Genomic DNA, 13,773 nt, shown 5'->3' on the forward strand with positions numbered 1-13,773 from the left:
TTGTGGGTTGTCTGACTCTCAATTTCCTCATCTGTAAGTGAAGCTAATGATATAACTTGGCAAAATAGAACTAAAAACAAAACCTTCCCCCAGCCCAGACATCTCCACAAAGGCACTAGAAAAGGAAAACTCTTTTACTGTTGAATAGGCATTAAGCTAGAACGTGATAAGCATCACAGACCACCTGTTAAGAGTTTGCAAAGACAGAAAGGAATGCACTCCTTACACAGCCAAGCGCACTCTCCATTGCACGCGTGTTCTTGAGCGAAACGATAACCAGCCCTCTAGTAAGAGGACTCAACTGTACCATTTATCACATATAATTCATCCTAATTTTACCTGGTAACTGGGGAGATTAACTGTGCCTCCAAGTGAGGGTCTTTGGCAGGAAAGAATTCAAGGGTGAGCCATAGTAAAGTGAAAGAAGGTGAGAGCAGCCCCAGGGTATGGGGTTGTTAGTTTTATTTATTTAATTTTATTTTTGGCTACGTTGGGTCTTCGTTGCTGCGCGTGGGCTTTCTCTAGTTGCAGCGAGAGGCAGCTACTGTTCGTTGCGGTGCGTGGGCTTCTCATTATGGTGGCTTCCCTTGTTGTGGAGCATGGGCTCTAGGTACGTGGGCTTCAGTAGTTGTGGCATGTGGGCTCAGTAGTTGTGGCTTGCGGGCTCTAGAGCGCAGGCTCAGTAGTTGTGGTGCATGGGCTTAGTTGCTTTGCGGCATGTGGGATCTTCCCGGACCAGGGCTCGAACCCATGTCCCCTGCATTGGCAGGCGGATTCTTAACCACAGTACTACCAGGGAAGTCCCAGGGTTGTTAGTTTTTATGGGCTGAGTAACTTCATAGGCTAACAAGTGGGAGGATTATTCCAACTATTTGGGGGAAGGGGCAGGAATTTCCAGGAGTTGGACCATCATTACCCACTTTTTGACCTTTTATGGTCAGCCTCGGAACTGTCATGGTGCCTGTATATGTGTCATTTAGATACTAATGCATTACAGTGAGCATATAATGAGGCTCAAAGTCTAGTGGAAGTTGAATCTTCCACCATCTTGGGCTTAATTGGTTCTAACCAGTTTTTGTTGTATCCTCAAAGGCTGTGTCATTCTTTTAATGGTTGTGCACTGCCCCCTTCCCTCCTGTCTCATTCCTCTCTCAGAGATTTCACTCCCATATTCTTATCGGAAGAAGAGGGGTAACGGTCCATCTTCTGTAGCTTGTTTCAGGGCTGAGTAGGGGTGTCGACCCTGCCTGTCAGGGAGTAAATATCTCTGGATGCCTGATCCAGGGGTCCCAGGGGCAGGACAGCCCCTTGTTTTGAGTCAGAGGGCAGCAAGGGCTGGAATCCTGGCATCGCCATCATCTTGATGTGGAACTGTTGTAACTGCTCCATAGCCGTCCTACAAATCTTCTTGATGAAGCGCTTTTGTAGCAGCATCAGAGTACAACAATAACTATCTATAGACGACAAAAGACTTAAAGAGCCACAGTTAAACGCTTGATTACAATGTAATTGACAAAGAAACTCGATTACTGCTGTTACACACAACATTTTAAGATAATAACCAGAGGGACTTCCCTGGTGGTCCAGTGGTAAAGAATCCACCTCCCAATGCAGGGGACTCGGGTTCAATCCCTGATCAGGGAACAAAGATCCCACATGCCGCGGTGCAACTAGGCCCGTGTGCCACAACTACTGAGCTCATGCACCTCAGTGGGAGAGCCCGTGTGCCGCAAACTACAGAGCCCACATGCCCAGGAGCCTGTGCAGCACAGCTAGAGAAGAGAAAAGCTGCACACCACAACTAGAGAGAAGCCTGTGCACCACGATGAGGAGCCTGTGTGCCGCAATGAAGATCTGGCATGCTGCAAAGAAGATCCCACATGCTGAAACTAAGACCTGATGCAGCCAAAAATAAATGAATAAATAAGTAATTTTTAAAAAAGATAATAACTAGAATGATGACCCATAACCTTATATACCAGGACGTATCCAAATTTTAGAAATTTCATATAATTTCTAGAATGTCTATATTAATAACATTTACCCACAGTATAATCTGGGAAGGCTTATCACTTATTTGACAATGCTCCCCCTGTTTTTTAATATACCGAATAATCCTGATTAATATCTCTCTGAGATGACTCAGGGTTCCCCTGAAGCACCCTGAAGTTAGTTGAAGGTCAATGAACTTCAGTTAGAATTTGATATTTGGGAAGTTTGTCAATAATATCAAAAAGCTTTCAAAACACTTTGTCAAATAGGATCACAGGTCACTGTGAAACAACACTTATTCACTTAACCAAAATGACAGAAGATTTCAAAAGCAAATACAGATCACTTAAATGCAAAGAACCTCATACAATCTGTCATCTAAAACAGGATTCCAAGAAAACTTTGTTCTCTTAACAGAGAGAGAACTAAACTCCAGTCTTGTACTAGTCTACTCTTAATAACAAAATCCATTTACCTAATTAAATTTAGTCCAATCTTAGCCAATCCTGACCATGTACAAAAGCTTTTCTCAGGGTTCCTTTTCCATGAGCCTTCTACAATTCTTTGTATCCATACTATTTTGTCCCTTATTTTCTTTTCCATTCAGAAACAACCAGCTCTAGGACAAAACTAACCTTTTTCTCTTTAACAAAATGCATTTCCATTCCTCACACCTTCTTTTACTGAAAGCACACATCTTACTTTCCTGGAATAATGAAATGTTTCCCTTCTTGTTATTTTTTAAAATATTTATTTATTTACTTGGCTGCATTGGGTCTTAGTTGCGGCACACGGGATCTTCGTTGCGGTCTGCGGGATCTTTTGTTGTGGCGCACAGGGTCTTCATTGCGGCACATGTGGGCTTCTCTCTAGTTGTGGCGCATGGGCTCTAGAGCATGTAGGCTTAGTTGTCCCGCGGCAAGTGGGATCCTAGTTCCCCGACTAGGGGTTGAACCCACATCCCCTGCATTGGAAGGCAGATTTTTAACCACTGGACCACCAGGGAAGTCCCCCCTTATTATTTTAATAGCTTTAATTACATATATTATAATTTTAACCCTTAAAAAGCTTAATCTCCAGTGAAAATCAAGAAGCAAGTAACTGTGATCTATTTCTCATACCAGCTTCTTCTGATTGGGAAACTTATGCTTTAGTTTTCCTCTTCTAAGAAGGCAAGCATAGGTAAACTTAGACCTGCCCAGCAATTAATGTTCTAGTATTTTATCCTATTTGAAATGACCCAGATAGTCAATGAGTTCTCTTCATTTAACTTCGTTTAGTTTCAAGTTACCAAAATCTGGAGAGACCATATTAGACATTAGACATTGCCAAAACATAATTATTCCTATAGAGTTTACCTAAAAACTCTTATCTCATTTACATTTACTTTCCTTAAAAGTTTCTTGGGACTTCCCTGGTGGCACAGTGGTTAAGAATTTGCCTGCCAATGCAGGGGACATGGGTTCGATCCCTGGTCAGTGAAGATCCCACATGCCGTGGAGCAACTAAGCTCATGCGCCACAACTACTGAGCCCGCATGCCACACTACTGAAGCCCACGCATGCTCCGCAACGAGAAGCCACCACAATGAGAAGCCTGTGCACCGCAATGAAGAGTAGCTCCTGCTCGCCACAACTAGAGAAAGCCTGGGTGCAGCAATGAAGACCTAACGCAGCCAAAAATAAATAAATTAAATTTTAAAAAAAAAAGAAAAAAAAAAGACTCCGGGCTTCCACTGCAAGGGGCATGGGTTTGATCCCTGGTTGGGGAACTAGTATCCTGCATCCCATGCAGTGCGGCAAAAAAAAAGCAAGTTCCTTAAAAGTTTCTTCACATTGAGTTACTTTCCTTGTTGGCAAATTTGCAACAGGCATAAGGTCTTATTTCACCTGTAGTAAGCCTAGGTACAGCAGAAATAGTATACTTAACATTGTAAAGACACATCTGTATTAATCAAACCAACAAGCTTAAGCAAGCTTCAATACCAGATATAGATAGATTCAGTATTGAATATTTCCCAGTTTCATTCTGAAATTCGTTCTGGCCAGTTTCTTTTATATTTCTGAGTATTTATATAAGCGCTTAATTTCCTTTAAGCCACTTAAAAAATATATTTTATTTATTTATATTTTTTGGCTGCGTTGGGCCTTAGTTGCGGCGCGCGGAATCTTTCGTTGTGGTGCGCGGGCTCTTTGTTGCAGCGCATGGGCACCTTTCTAGTTGTGGCATGCAGGTTTTCTCTTCTCTAGTGGTGGCATGCGGGCTCAGTAGTTGTGGCGCACAGGATTGGTTGCCCCGTGGCATGTGGGATCTTACTTCCTGGACCAGGGATCAGGGATCAAACCTGGTCCCTTGCATTGGAAGGCGGATTCTTTACCACTGGACCACCGTGGAAGCCCCCTTAAAGCCATTTAAATAGAGCTCTTTTACAGATTAATTTTGGTAAGATACATACAAACATGCAAACAAACAGACCTCATAGTTCCCATTCCAAAGTTTTAGCCATGAATCAGGTACAACAATGTAAAATCCATCAGTTGCAAAAGAGGTAGAATTCAAATCGGGTTTCTAGTAGATGGAACAAATCAAGGTCACCTGTCTAGATGGTAATCCCTTTTAACTAATATTTATGAAAGACACTTAAGACTTCTATTTGTCCTTGATGAGTCAAGCTCCAAATTACCTACCCCCTTTCCTGAAATTTGCATTTTAAAAAGAATGCAGAGATAAGGGTTCCTGGAGAAGATCAGGTAGAATATTTGCATCTCAAAGGCGTGAAGAGAAAGGCATGTTCCTCCTAGGATGATTTTTTTCCCTTAAGGCCAGAAAAAAATTTTCCCTCAATACTTACAAGCCTCTTAAGTAGGGGAGGTTTGGGGAGTGATAAAAGGATTTGTGGGTTTCGGATTATTTGGAGCCACACCTCTGGTCCTGTAAAGACTAGATTTGTAAAATAAGGACAGCTTTTTGTGTTTTCTCTCAAAGAATTTGGTGGCCACCTCAATGATACCAAAAGACTGACACCTAGGTTGGAATGTTTCACTTTCCCTCATTTACCTTAGGGGAGAAGGCCCTCCCCCCCAAAATTCCTATCAGCTATGGTCAGTTTAGTCAGACTGGTGACCTCCTGTTTTGTTAATCTATTTGCAAACACTTCTGAGCATCCACCCTGGGTTTAAGAAATTTTCTAATGATGGCCCTCAGTTCGGCCTTTGATCTGAAGAGGCTGGCCTACAGCCTCACGTGGTCCCATTTCTAAAGGTAGCCTGACTATTTTTAGTCCAGTCCACTCATCCCATGGTTACCCTCTACTCGAATGCTACAGAGTGGAGGCATTTGTGGCATTATGTGGTTGTCTGGATTTGTCCACTCAAAGGCAAAGAGGTGTTGGGAGTCTGGGTGCAGGGGGATGCTAGAGAAAGCATCCTTTAGGTCTAGCACTGCGAACCAGTTTGCAGTCTCTGGGACTGGGGTCGATATGGTGTATGGATCAAGGACTATTGGGTGAGGGTGAACTGGAACCGCTGCCTCATTAAGTGCCCTCAGGGCTTGAGCAAACCTGTATTCTCCACTGTTTCTTATGGGCAGGATGGGGGTATTACATAGAGATCGGCAGGGTCGTAACAGCCCATGTTTTAAGAGCTTGGTTATTAAAAGTTGGATACCTGTTGAGCCTGGGGCCTCAAGGGACCCTGTCTCTTCCACGGGTAATCAGCATTGGGTTTTAACGAGATATGAACTGGGGGCACATTAGTAGCTTTGCCAGGACCTCAGTGTCCCAGGCAGTGAGGTTCACTTGAGATACAATATGGGGTGGAATGGAGACCTCCTCTGGCTTGAGACTGAGGCAGGTTCCCACGGCTGGGTGCCTTCTCTGTGAGGGTCTCCAAGTTGGAGTACTGTCTGGAATTTAGTGAGCAAGTCCCTTCACAGCAGGGGATGGGGCACTCAGACATGAGCAGAAACTGATGTGCAAGGGTAAAATTTCCTAGCAAGCAGCTGGCGGGGGGGCGGGGGGGGTGTTCTGAAACACTTGGTTTGGGCCATCCATCAACCCCCCCCCCGTTATCATACAGGATTGTACAAGGGTCCAGGGAAACCCGTTATCATACAGGATTGTACAAGGGTCCAGGGAAACCCGTTTTCATACAGGATTGTACAAGGGTCCAGGGAAATCGGTCAGCACAGAGTGGGCAGCCCGCGTATCTAATAAGAAAATAACTCTCGTACTGGCCACGTCAAGGGCTGCCCGAAGCTCCTCTGGAGACATGACCAGGAGTCCTTTGGGAGCCATGGAGGGTCCCGGGCCCCATCAGTCTTTGGTGCTATCAGCCGTCGTTGGTTTGGGAGCCCTGAGTCGCCTTTGGGACCGAGGGCAGTCTCACTTCCAGTGGTCCTTGTGTTTACATTTTGGACAGGGTACTGCTGGCCCTCTTCCTCATGGGTGACATTCATCTTCCTGGCTGCACTTCAAACAGATCCCTTCTTGGCAGGGCCGTGGCTCTGATCCAGGCCTCCTGGATCCTGTCCCTGCCCTGGGCTTTCTCAAGGGAGGGTAACCCTGAGCGGTGCAGGGGCGACGGCTGCGGCCAATAACTGTGCCTTTCGTTGTTGTCCCTGATGTCCCAAAAATGTAAGAAGGGAGTGTGCTGCCAGAGACTCTAGTGGGTGGAGCCCCTCAAGGGAGTGTCACAGAGATAAATCCTGATGGCAGTTTAGGAGATAGTATAATTGGCTTGATCCATGATGGCCCCCAACTCCAGGGCAGGGGATCACGGCAGAAGAGGTGTTTCATTAAGCAGGGGAAACTGGGCTTGTGGCTGTCAGGCCATGAGAAAGGGTCTGTTTGGCAAAGACAACAGTGGGGTCCCTGTGGGCACCTGAAATCTTTCTGAGAAAGAAAAAGAGAAACAAATAGGGTAGGGCTGGAGCTGTAGTGATAACAATACAAGGCAAAAGCTCCCCTCAGGATATGGTCTTTGTGCTGTTGCGGAGGGGCACCTCTTCACAGAAGTAAAACAGAGGTAACACCCCACCTGCTGGCAAAGCCGGCAAGCAGGCTGCAGGACCTGTAGACAGTGTAGGAAATCAGGAGGGGATGAGAAAAGGAGGATATAAGAGAAATCTGGGACAGGAGGGAAGGTGTACAGCCAGGACACTTCCCAGGCCAGAGATCCGTAGGCCCACTGAGAAAGGAGCTCCACCACTACCTCTGCTCAGGGGTTGATAAAGTCCGAGACCGCCATGTGTGACCAGGGGTGCAGTGAGGCCGTGAGCGCTGAGCGGCACCCAGGGAGGGCCGAGCCACAGATCTAGCTGGAGGCCCCTGTAGTGCCCCGTTTGGGCCCCCTGATGCAGCTCTGGCATTCTGGAACCAGGCTGAGGCGAAGAACGAGTAAGGAGGCGGAATCGGGCTTGAGGAGCCGCGGACGGGAAACTCACCCAATCAGGTTGCCAATGGCTTGCCACGGTCTTAATTTGGAAGTCCGAGTGGTGGTCTCTGTGGATCATCTCGGGTCCAAAGAGATAAGAGTGATAGGGAGAATGAGGGAGATTGAGGGGAGAAAAGCCTTGGGCCCGGCAGGCTCCTTCAGGGCCAGAGTGCTGGTCTCTGCCCAATCTCGCAGGCAGCATCAGCCGCCACCTAAGGGCTACTTGAACTTTCAGGGCTCGGGACAAGTCCCGGCCACCCTCCGCAGAGGGGAGCCATAGCTCAGTAGGCGGATCAAGACTATGCCCTTTGATGCCCCTTTCGTGGTCGCCACAAAAGCTGTTGCAGGAGAATGGGGGAGTGAGAGAATAGTCATGTCTCAGGTCTCGCGCGAGTTCCTGGGACGGGACAGACCAGCAAGTGAGGGTCCTTGGCTTCACACAGGAAAGAATTTAAGGGCGAGCCATAGTAAAGTAGAAGTGAGTTTGTTTAGAGAGACACGCATACATTCCTCAGGCAGAATGCAGTCCCTCTCAGAAGGTGAGAGCAGCCCTGGGGTATGGAGTTTTAGTTTCTCTGGGCTGGGTAATTTCATAGGCTAACAAGTGGGAGGATTATCCCAATTATTTTGGAGAAGGGGCAGGGATTTCCAGGAATTGGGCCACTGCCCACTTTTTGGTCTTTTATGGTCAGCCTTTGAACTGTCTTGGTGCCTGAGGTGTGTCATTTAGATGCTAATGCATTACAGTGAGCATATAATGAGGCTCAAGGTCTACTGGAAGTTGAATCTTCCACTGTCTTGGGCCTAATTGGTTCTAACCAGTTTTTATTGTATCCTCAAAGGCTGTGTCATTCTTTTGATGGTTTTGCTCTGCTCCTTCATTCCTGTCTCAGGAGGAACAACGAACTTCTCCTATCTTTATGACAGGAGGTAGTTTTGCAACTTAGAAGGAGGCTCCTACCCACCCACAGTCACTTGGAAATAGCTGTACTGGATCCTTCACATTTCCGTTTCAAAGAGATGGCTCCCAGGTTCTTGAGAACGACATTCCTGGGTCATAAATTTGACAAAAGACCTATATAGTCTTCAAAAGGATTTATATACATTTCAAAGAGATGTTACCAAACTGAACTTGCATCTGCTCACCTGATGCACCTCAAAGCCAACCTACTGACACAGGGTTGTGGTGAAATAAAGTACAGCATTTACCGCAGGGCCAAGTAAGGAGAATGGCAGCTCATGCTCAAAAGACCCAAACTCCCCAATGGTTTTCAGGAGGGTTTTTAAAGACGATATTAAGGGTGAGGGTTCAAGGGTGTGTGATCAGCTCGTGACCATTCTTCTGATTGGTTGGTGGTGAGGTAACAGGGTAGTGTTTTGGGAATCTCAATTATCAATTTTTTGGCTCTAACCGGTCTGGGGTCTACGACGTGCTGGTGGGCAGCATGCAGCTAACTTCTTCCACCTGGTGGGGGTTTTAGTTTCTGCAAAACAGTTCAAGGATACAGCTCAGGATGTTATCTGTAGCCCTTGAGGAGGAACTAAAGGTTCTTAATTTGTTTATGGATAAATTATTATTTTATCTTGCTTGACTGCTTTCCTTTGTTTCTGCATTTTCTCACTTCTCTGATTAAATTTGCTTTTTGGAACGTGGGAAAGCTTAGGAGGCTAAAGCCTTTCTACAAATAAGAAGCAGGGGACACGGGGGTGGCGGGGGGGATGTCTGTTCCCAGGAAGGTCCTGCAGGGTCCTGCTTTGTTTCAAAGAAGAGAAAGCACTTACAAGTTTTCTAAAGTAAATGCTCAAAGAAAATGGAGGGGAGGGAAATCTCTTATTTAAACTGGGGAAATTAAGCCTTTTATTTTAAATTTGTATTTATCTTTACAATCTACTTCCTGCTTGATGCTCTAAATTCCAAAAATCCATGGGGGATCGGGGGGAGTGGAGGGCAGGGGAACTAGGGGAAGGAAGGGAGTCACTAGGCAAAAAAGCATTTGACAAAATCATTCTCACTACAGTTGATCCTCGAGGAGAATGAGTTTGAACTGTGCGGGTCGACTGGTATGAGAGTTTTTTGGTTTTTTTTTTTCTATAAATACTTACTACAGTACTACACGATCCATTGTTGGTTGAATCCTTGGATGTGGAACCACGGACACAGAGGGCTGATCTTAAAGTTGTAAGTGGATTTTTGACTTTGCAGGCACTGGGGCCCCCAACCCCCAAGTTGTTCAGGGATTAACTTTATATGCGTTGCAGTGCATGACTCCTGGAAATAACAGTGCTTCCTCTCTGAATTGTTATGGATCCCTACTCTCTCATTGTCTTTCCCTGGACTTTTCCGAGTCAGCTTTGAATCCATTCACTGTGACATCAGCGACGTTTGTTGCAACATTTTGGAAATTGCTTGACATCGTAAGAGGTAAAGTGTTGTAGGTACGTTGAGAACTGAAAGATCAGGAGCTGCTAAAGAAAAAAATATTCAATGACACAGTAAGGCAGATTTTATTCAAGGGGGCGGGAACTATTTCAGTAGGTGTAGGGACCACTGCCACGGAATCTTGCAGTTGGGGATAGAGATTGGGCTCAACTCTGAACACAGCAGGAGCAGTGGAAATTTATAGCCAAGGAACATGGTGAGGTTGGTGGATGGAAAATTACTAAGAGGAACCATCGGGGGGGAGGGGGGGTCAGGGTTTCTGACATCACATCAAGTGTCTGATGTGATGTCAGAAACTTGATGTTTCTGGCTAAACTGACCAGGCCTGGGTGATCAGACATCACCGAGGATCGTAGAGGATGAGGATCCAATCAGATACGGAGAATGGGGTGGGGGTGGGGGTGGGGGCGGGGGTGGGGGGGGTGGGGGGGGTAGGGTTCTGTCTAAACTGACTTAGCAGGATTCTTGCTTAATTAAATCCGACAACACAGAGACAAACAGGAAAGTCCAAAAGTCCGGCTTCCGTCAGGGAGAGAACCTTTGTCAGCTCTTTCCCTATATCGTGCAGCCCCTCGGTTTTTTAATTCTTAACAGTGGTTTATATTATTGAGCCCTTACTGTGTCAGGCACAATGTCAAGTGTTTTACATAAGTCTATGAGTCCTCCCCACAGCCCTGCCAGGCAGATATAATTATCTCCAATTCAAAGATGAGAAGTATGAAACTCAATAAGTGAAGTGACTGGTCTAGGATTCTGTATGTGCAGAGTAATAGTGTCGGAGTTGGAACCCACGTTTGTCCTATTTAAATGACCACTGTGCTAACCTGTAAGTAGGACAATGCAAAAGTTAAGTATAGCAACAGAATCCACCCCTAATCCTCCGTCTTCTCGGAAATCCCCGGCCTCTGGCCCGCGGCCCGGGCGGATGGCACCATGTTCCCTGGCCCAGGTGAGCAGGGGCACCTCGCCACTGTGCTGGGCGGGGCCCAGCCCGCTGCAGCCAATAGCGCGGGCGCCTCCGGGGGCGGGGCTCGCCCGGTTTCGCGCTCTGACTGGGCGCTCCTGGGGCGGGGCTCGCCGGGATGCGCGCTCTGATTGGGAGCTCCTGGGGCGGGGCCGGACCGGGGCGGTGCGCGCCAGGTTCTGGTGCCTGCCTAACGCGCGGATCACGTGGCGGCGGGCGCGGGACTGTGGGTTCGGACTGCGGTGTCGCCGGCCGCAGCGAGGGGCGCGGTGTACCAGGTTGCACTTAACCGCGGCTCCGAGAAGCGGGGTCGGGTGAGTGCGGAGCGCCTTGCTGGTGCCTGGGGTGAGGGGCCCGGCGGAAGTGCGCGCCCGCGGCCCCGGGTCGAGACTCGTGCGGGTGGGGGGGCGGTGGCCTCGGCCGCAGCTGCGAAGGCTCGCTGCCCGTGCTGGCGGCCGCCTTGCTCGTGGAGCACTTTAGGTTTCGGTGCAGCGCGTCACCTCGCCACAGTATCCTCACGGCGGGGCTGCAGCCGAGTGCTGTCCTATAGCCCATTTCGCAGGCGGGGAAGGGGAGGCTCGGAGAGGGCGGCGGGCCTGGGAGCCTCCCTGCAGCCTGCACAACGGCGGAGCCCGCGCGGTGCCTCTGCACGTGCGGTCGCCATACGGGGCGGGCCTGCGCCTGGCTTCCCCATTCCTCATCCCGGCCTAGGAGACAAGCACTGCCCTGTGGGGTTCTTGGCCCGGGGCCCTGCGCGTCGAGGTCCAGGAAGTTAAGCGACCCTTGGTCAGCTGAGGCCGACACAAACATGCGCTTCAGTCGGGCAGAGTTGGCGGACTGGAAACACCAGGTTCTTATGGACTCATAATTTTTTTACTTGAAGGAATATGCAGTGGACGTGGGCGATTGTGCTTTTATTTAGTGCAGTGTTACGGAAAAGAGTTGATTCCGACTCTCACTATTATAAGCCACTTAGCTTCTGAGCCTGTTTCCTCCTTTATAAAGTAGGGAACACGGACAGATGGTCGTTCCCTCAGGAGACTTCTGGCTGGTCCCACTTGTGTGACAAAGGCCCAGGGAAGACCTGGGGGCATGGAGAGGCTGGTAACCTTGGCAAGTGAATTCACGTACTTGGACTCTTTCCCCTGGGGTCGAGGTGAGGATCATGCCAGAGGTGAGTGACGTTTCTCCAGTGGAAGCACCGACAGTGTAACATAGTAACCGCTGCAGTGAGTTGTGTGTTCCTGGGATGCTCAGCTGGGGTTACTGAGTGGTAGTAACCCGGCTCTAAGATCCCCAGGTGTCTTTCATAACAGTAGTAGCTGCTGATTTTTGAGTAGTTACTCTGCCTGGCCCTGTCTGAGTGCTCTGTGTCTGGTACCTCATTTAACTCCCGACTAACTCAGAACTGTCGTCCCTGAGTCATATATGAGGGGACCGACAAACAGGTGCCAGCACCTGGGGCTGCACATTAGGAAGTGGGGGCGGGGCTTGAACCCCACAGGCTGCCTCTGCAGTGAGTTCAGCACAGCTCCCCCGGGTGTGGACTTCACCGCTGGGAAGTGGAGAATGGGAGGGGTCCAGCCCGTGAGATGTCCACCTGCTCTTCCATAAGGAACCTGGATCTTCTCCAGTTGGGTTTCTCTAGTTGTTAGTTTCAGACAGTTATTTCTCACACAGGTGCATTGGGAAATAACTTGTCAGCTATGTACTGTCAAGGTGAGAATCTGTTCTCCCATCCCAGCTCTGGCCTTTGGGCCCTCAGATCTCATCTCCCGTGTCTCTGTTTTGTTCCTGATTTCTGCCCCTCAGCAAGTGAAACCTCTTCCCATTGTAGGGCCTTTGCTCTTGGTGATGGCTCTTTCCCCCCATCTCATAAGCTTGGCTCCTTTCCACTGTTCAGATCTTAGCTCAGGCACCTTCCACGGCCGGTCTTCAGAAGCCCGCCACCCATTTATTGCCCTCATAACAGTCATCACCCCCTGAAGTTATCCGTGTATTGCTTGTTTACTTTTTTAGAGCCTGCTTTTCATAAAAGCAGGACCTCTGTCTTGCTGACCCTAGTATTCTTAGCGCCTAGCTCAGTGCCTGGGATATAGGAGTCACTCAATAAATATTTGTTGAAGGAATGAATGAATCCATTGTAGGCTAAAAATAGTGAAGTAAAGCTCCTAAATACCAAAAGCTTATTTTGAATTAAACATAGAATTACTATATGATCCAGCAATTTCACTTCTGGGCCTATACCCAAACGAATTGAAATCAGGGACTTGATATTTGTACACCCGTGTTCATAGCAGTGTTACTCACGATAACCAAGAGGTGGGAGCAGCCCAGGTATCAGCAATGGATGGATGGATAAACAAAACATAGTCTATCCATACAGTGGAGTATTACCCAGCCTTTAAAAGGAAGGAAATTCTGACACATGCTCCAACATGCGTGAACTTTGATGACATTATGCTATGTGAAATAAGCCAAACACAAAGGAGAAATATGCTGTGATTTCATTCACATGATGTACCTGAAATAGTCAAATTCATAGAGATAGAAACTAGAATAGTTTTTACCCCAGGCTGGAGGAGAAGGGAACGGAGTATGTTTAATGGGGACAGAGTTTCAGTTTGGGAAGATGGAAGCGTTCTGGAGACGATGATGGGGATGGCTGCACGACAGTGTGAGTGTATTTAATGCCACTGAACTGTGCACTTATATCACAGTTCAAAAAAGATGAGAGAAGTTCAAGGTGTACTGTTTTCCAGCCAACCTCCAGACTCGAAGAATAGATGGTAAGTATGTCTTCCCTAAATATAGTATCAGTTAAAAATGATCTTCCCTCTGATCTAAAAAAGCAGTCTCAGGATCTTTGTCTCACTTGTTTGCCAGCTATCTGGGCGTCCCTCAGCCCTGGCAGGCTGGCATATGAACTAACCATCACATTCAGG

General features: G+C 47.8%; 1 protein-coding gene across 5 annotated transcripts in view; it reads left to right on the forward strand.

Moving 5' to 3' along the window:
• SHMT1 (serine hydroxymethyltransferase 1) overlaps window positions 1-13,773 on the forward strand; it is a 55,641-nt gene that overhangs the window by 22,844 nt on the left and 19,024 nt on the right. For 2 of the 5 annotated variants that reach the window (XM_082443382.1, XM_082443386.1), the window contains exon 1: window positions 10,987-11,142. The exons of 1 other annotated variant lie outside the window; for it this stretch is intronic. The gene's annotated coding sequence lies outside the window, so the exon portion shown is untranslated. Of the gene's footprint in view, window positions 1-10,986; window positions 11,165-11,978; window positions 12,003-13,773 lie in introns of those variants that run through there. 2 more of the 5 variants (XM_082443383.1, XM_082443385.1) reach the window with 2 other exon arrangements.

This window comes from Balaenoptera physalus (assembly GCF_965194825.1).
Source record: "Balaenoptera physalus genome assembly, chromosome: 20".
Lineage (NCBI taxonomy): Eukaryota > Metazoa > Chordata > Mammalia > Artiodactyla > Balaenopteridae > Balaenoptera > Balaenoptera physalus.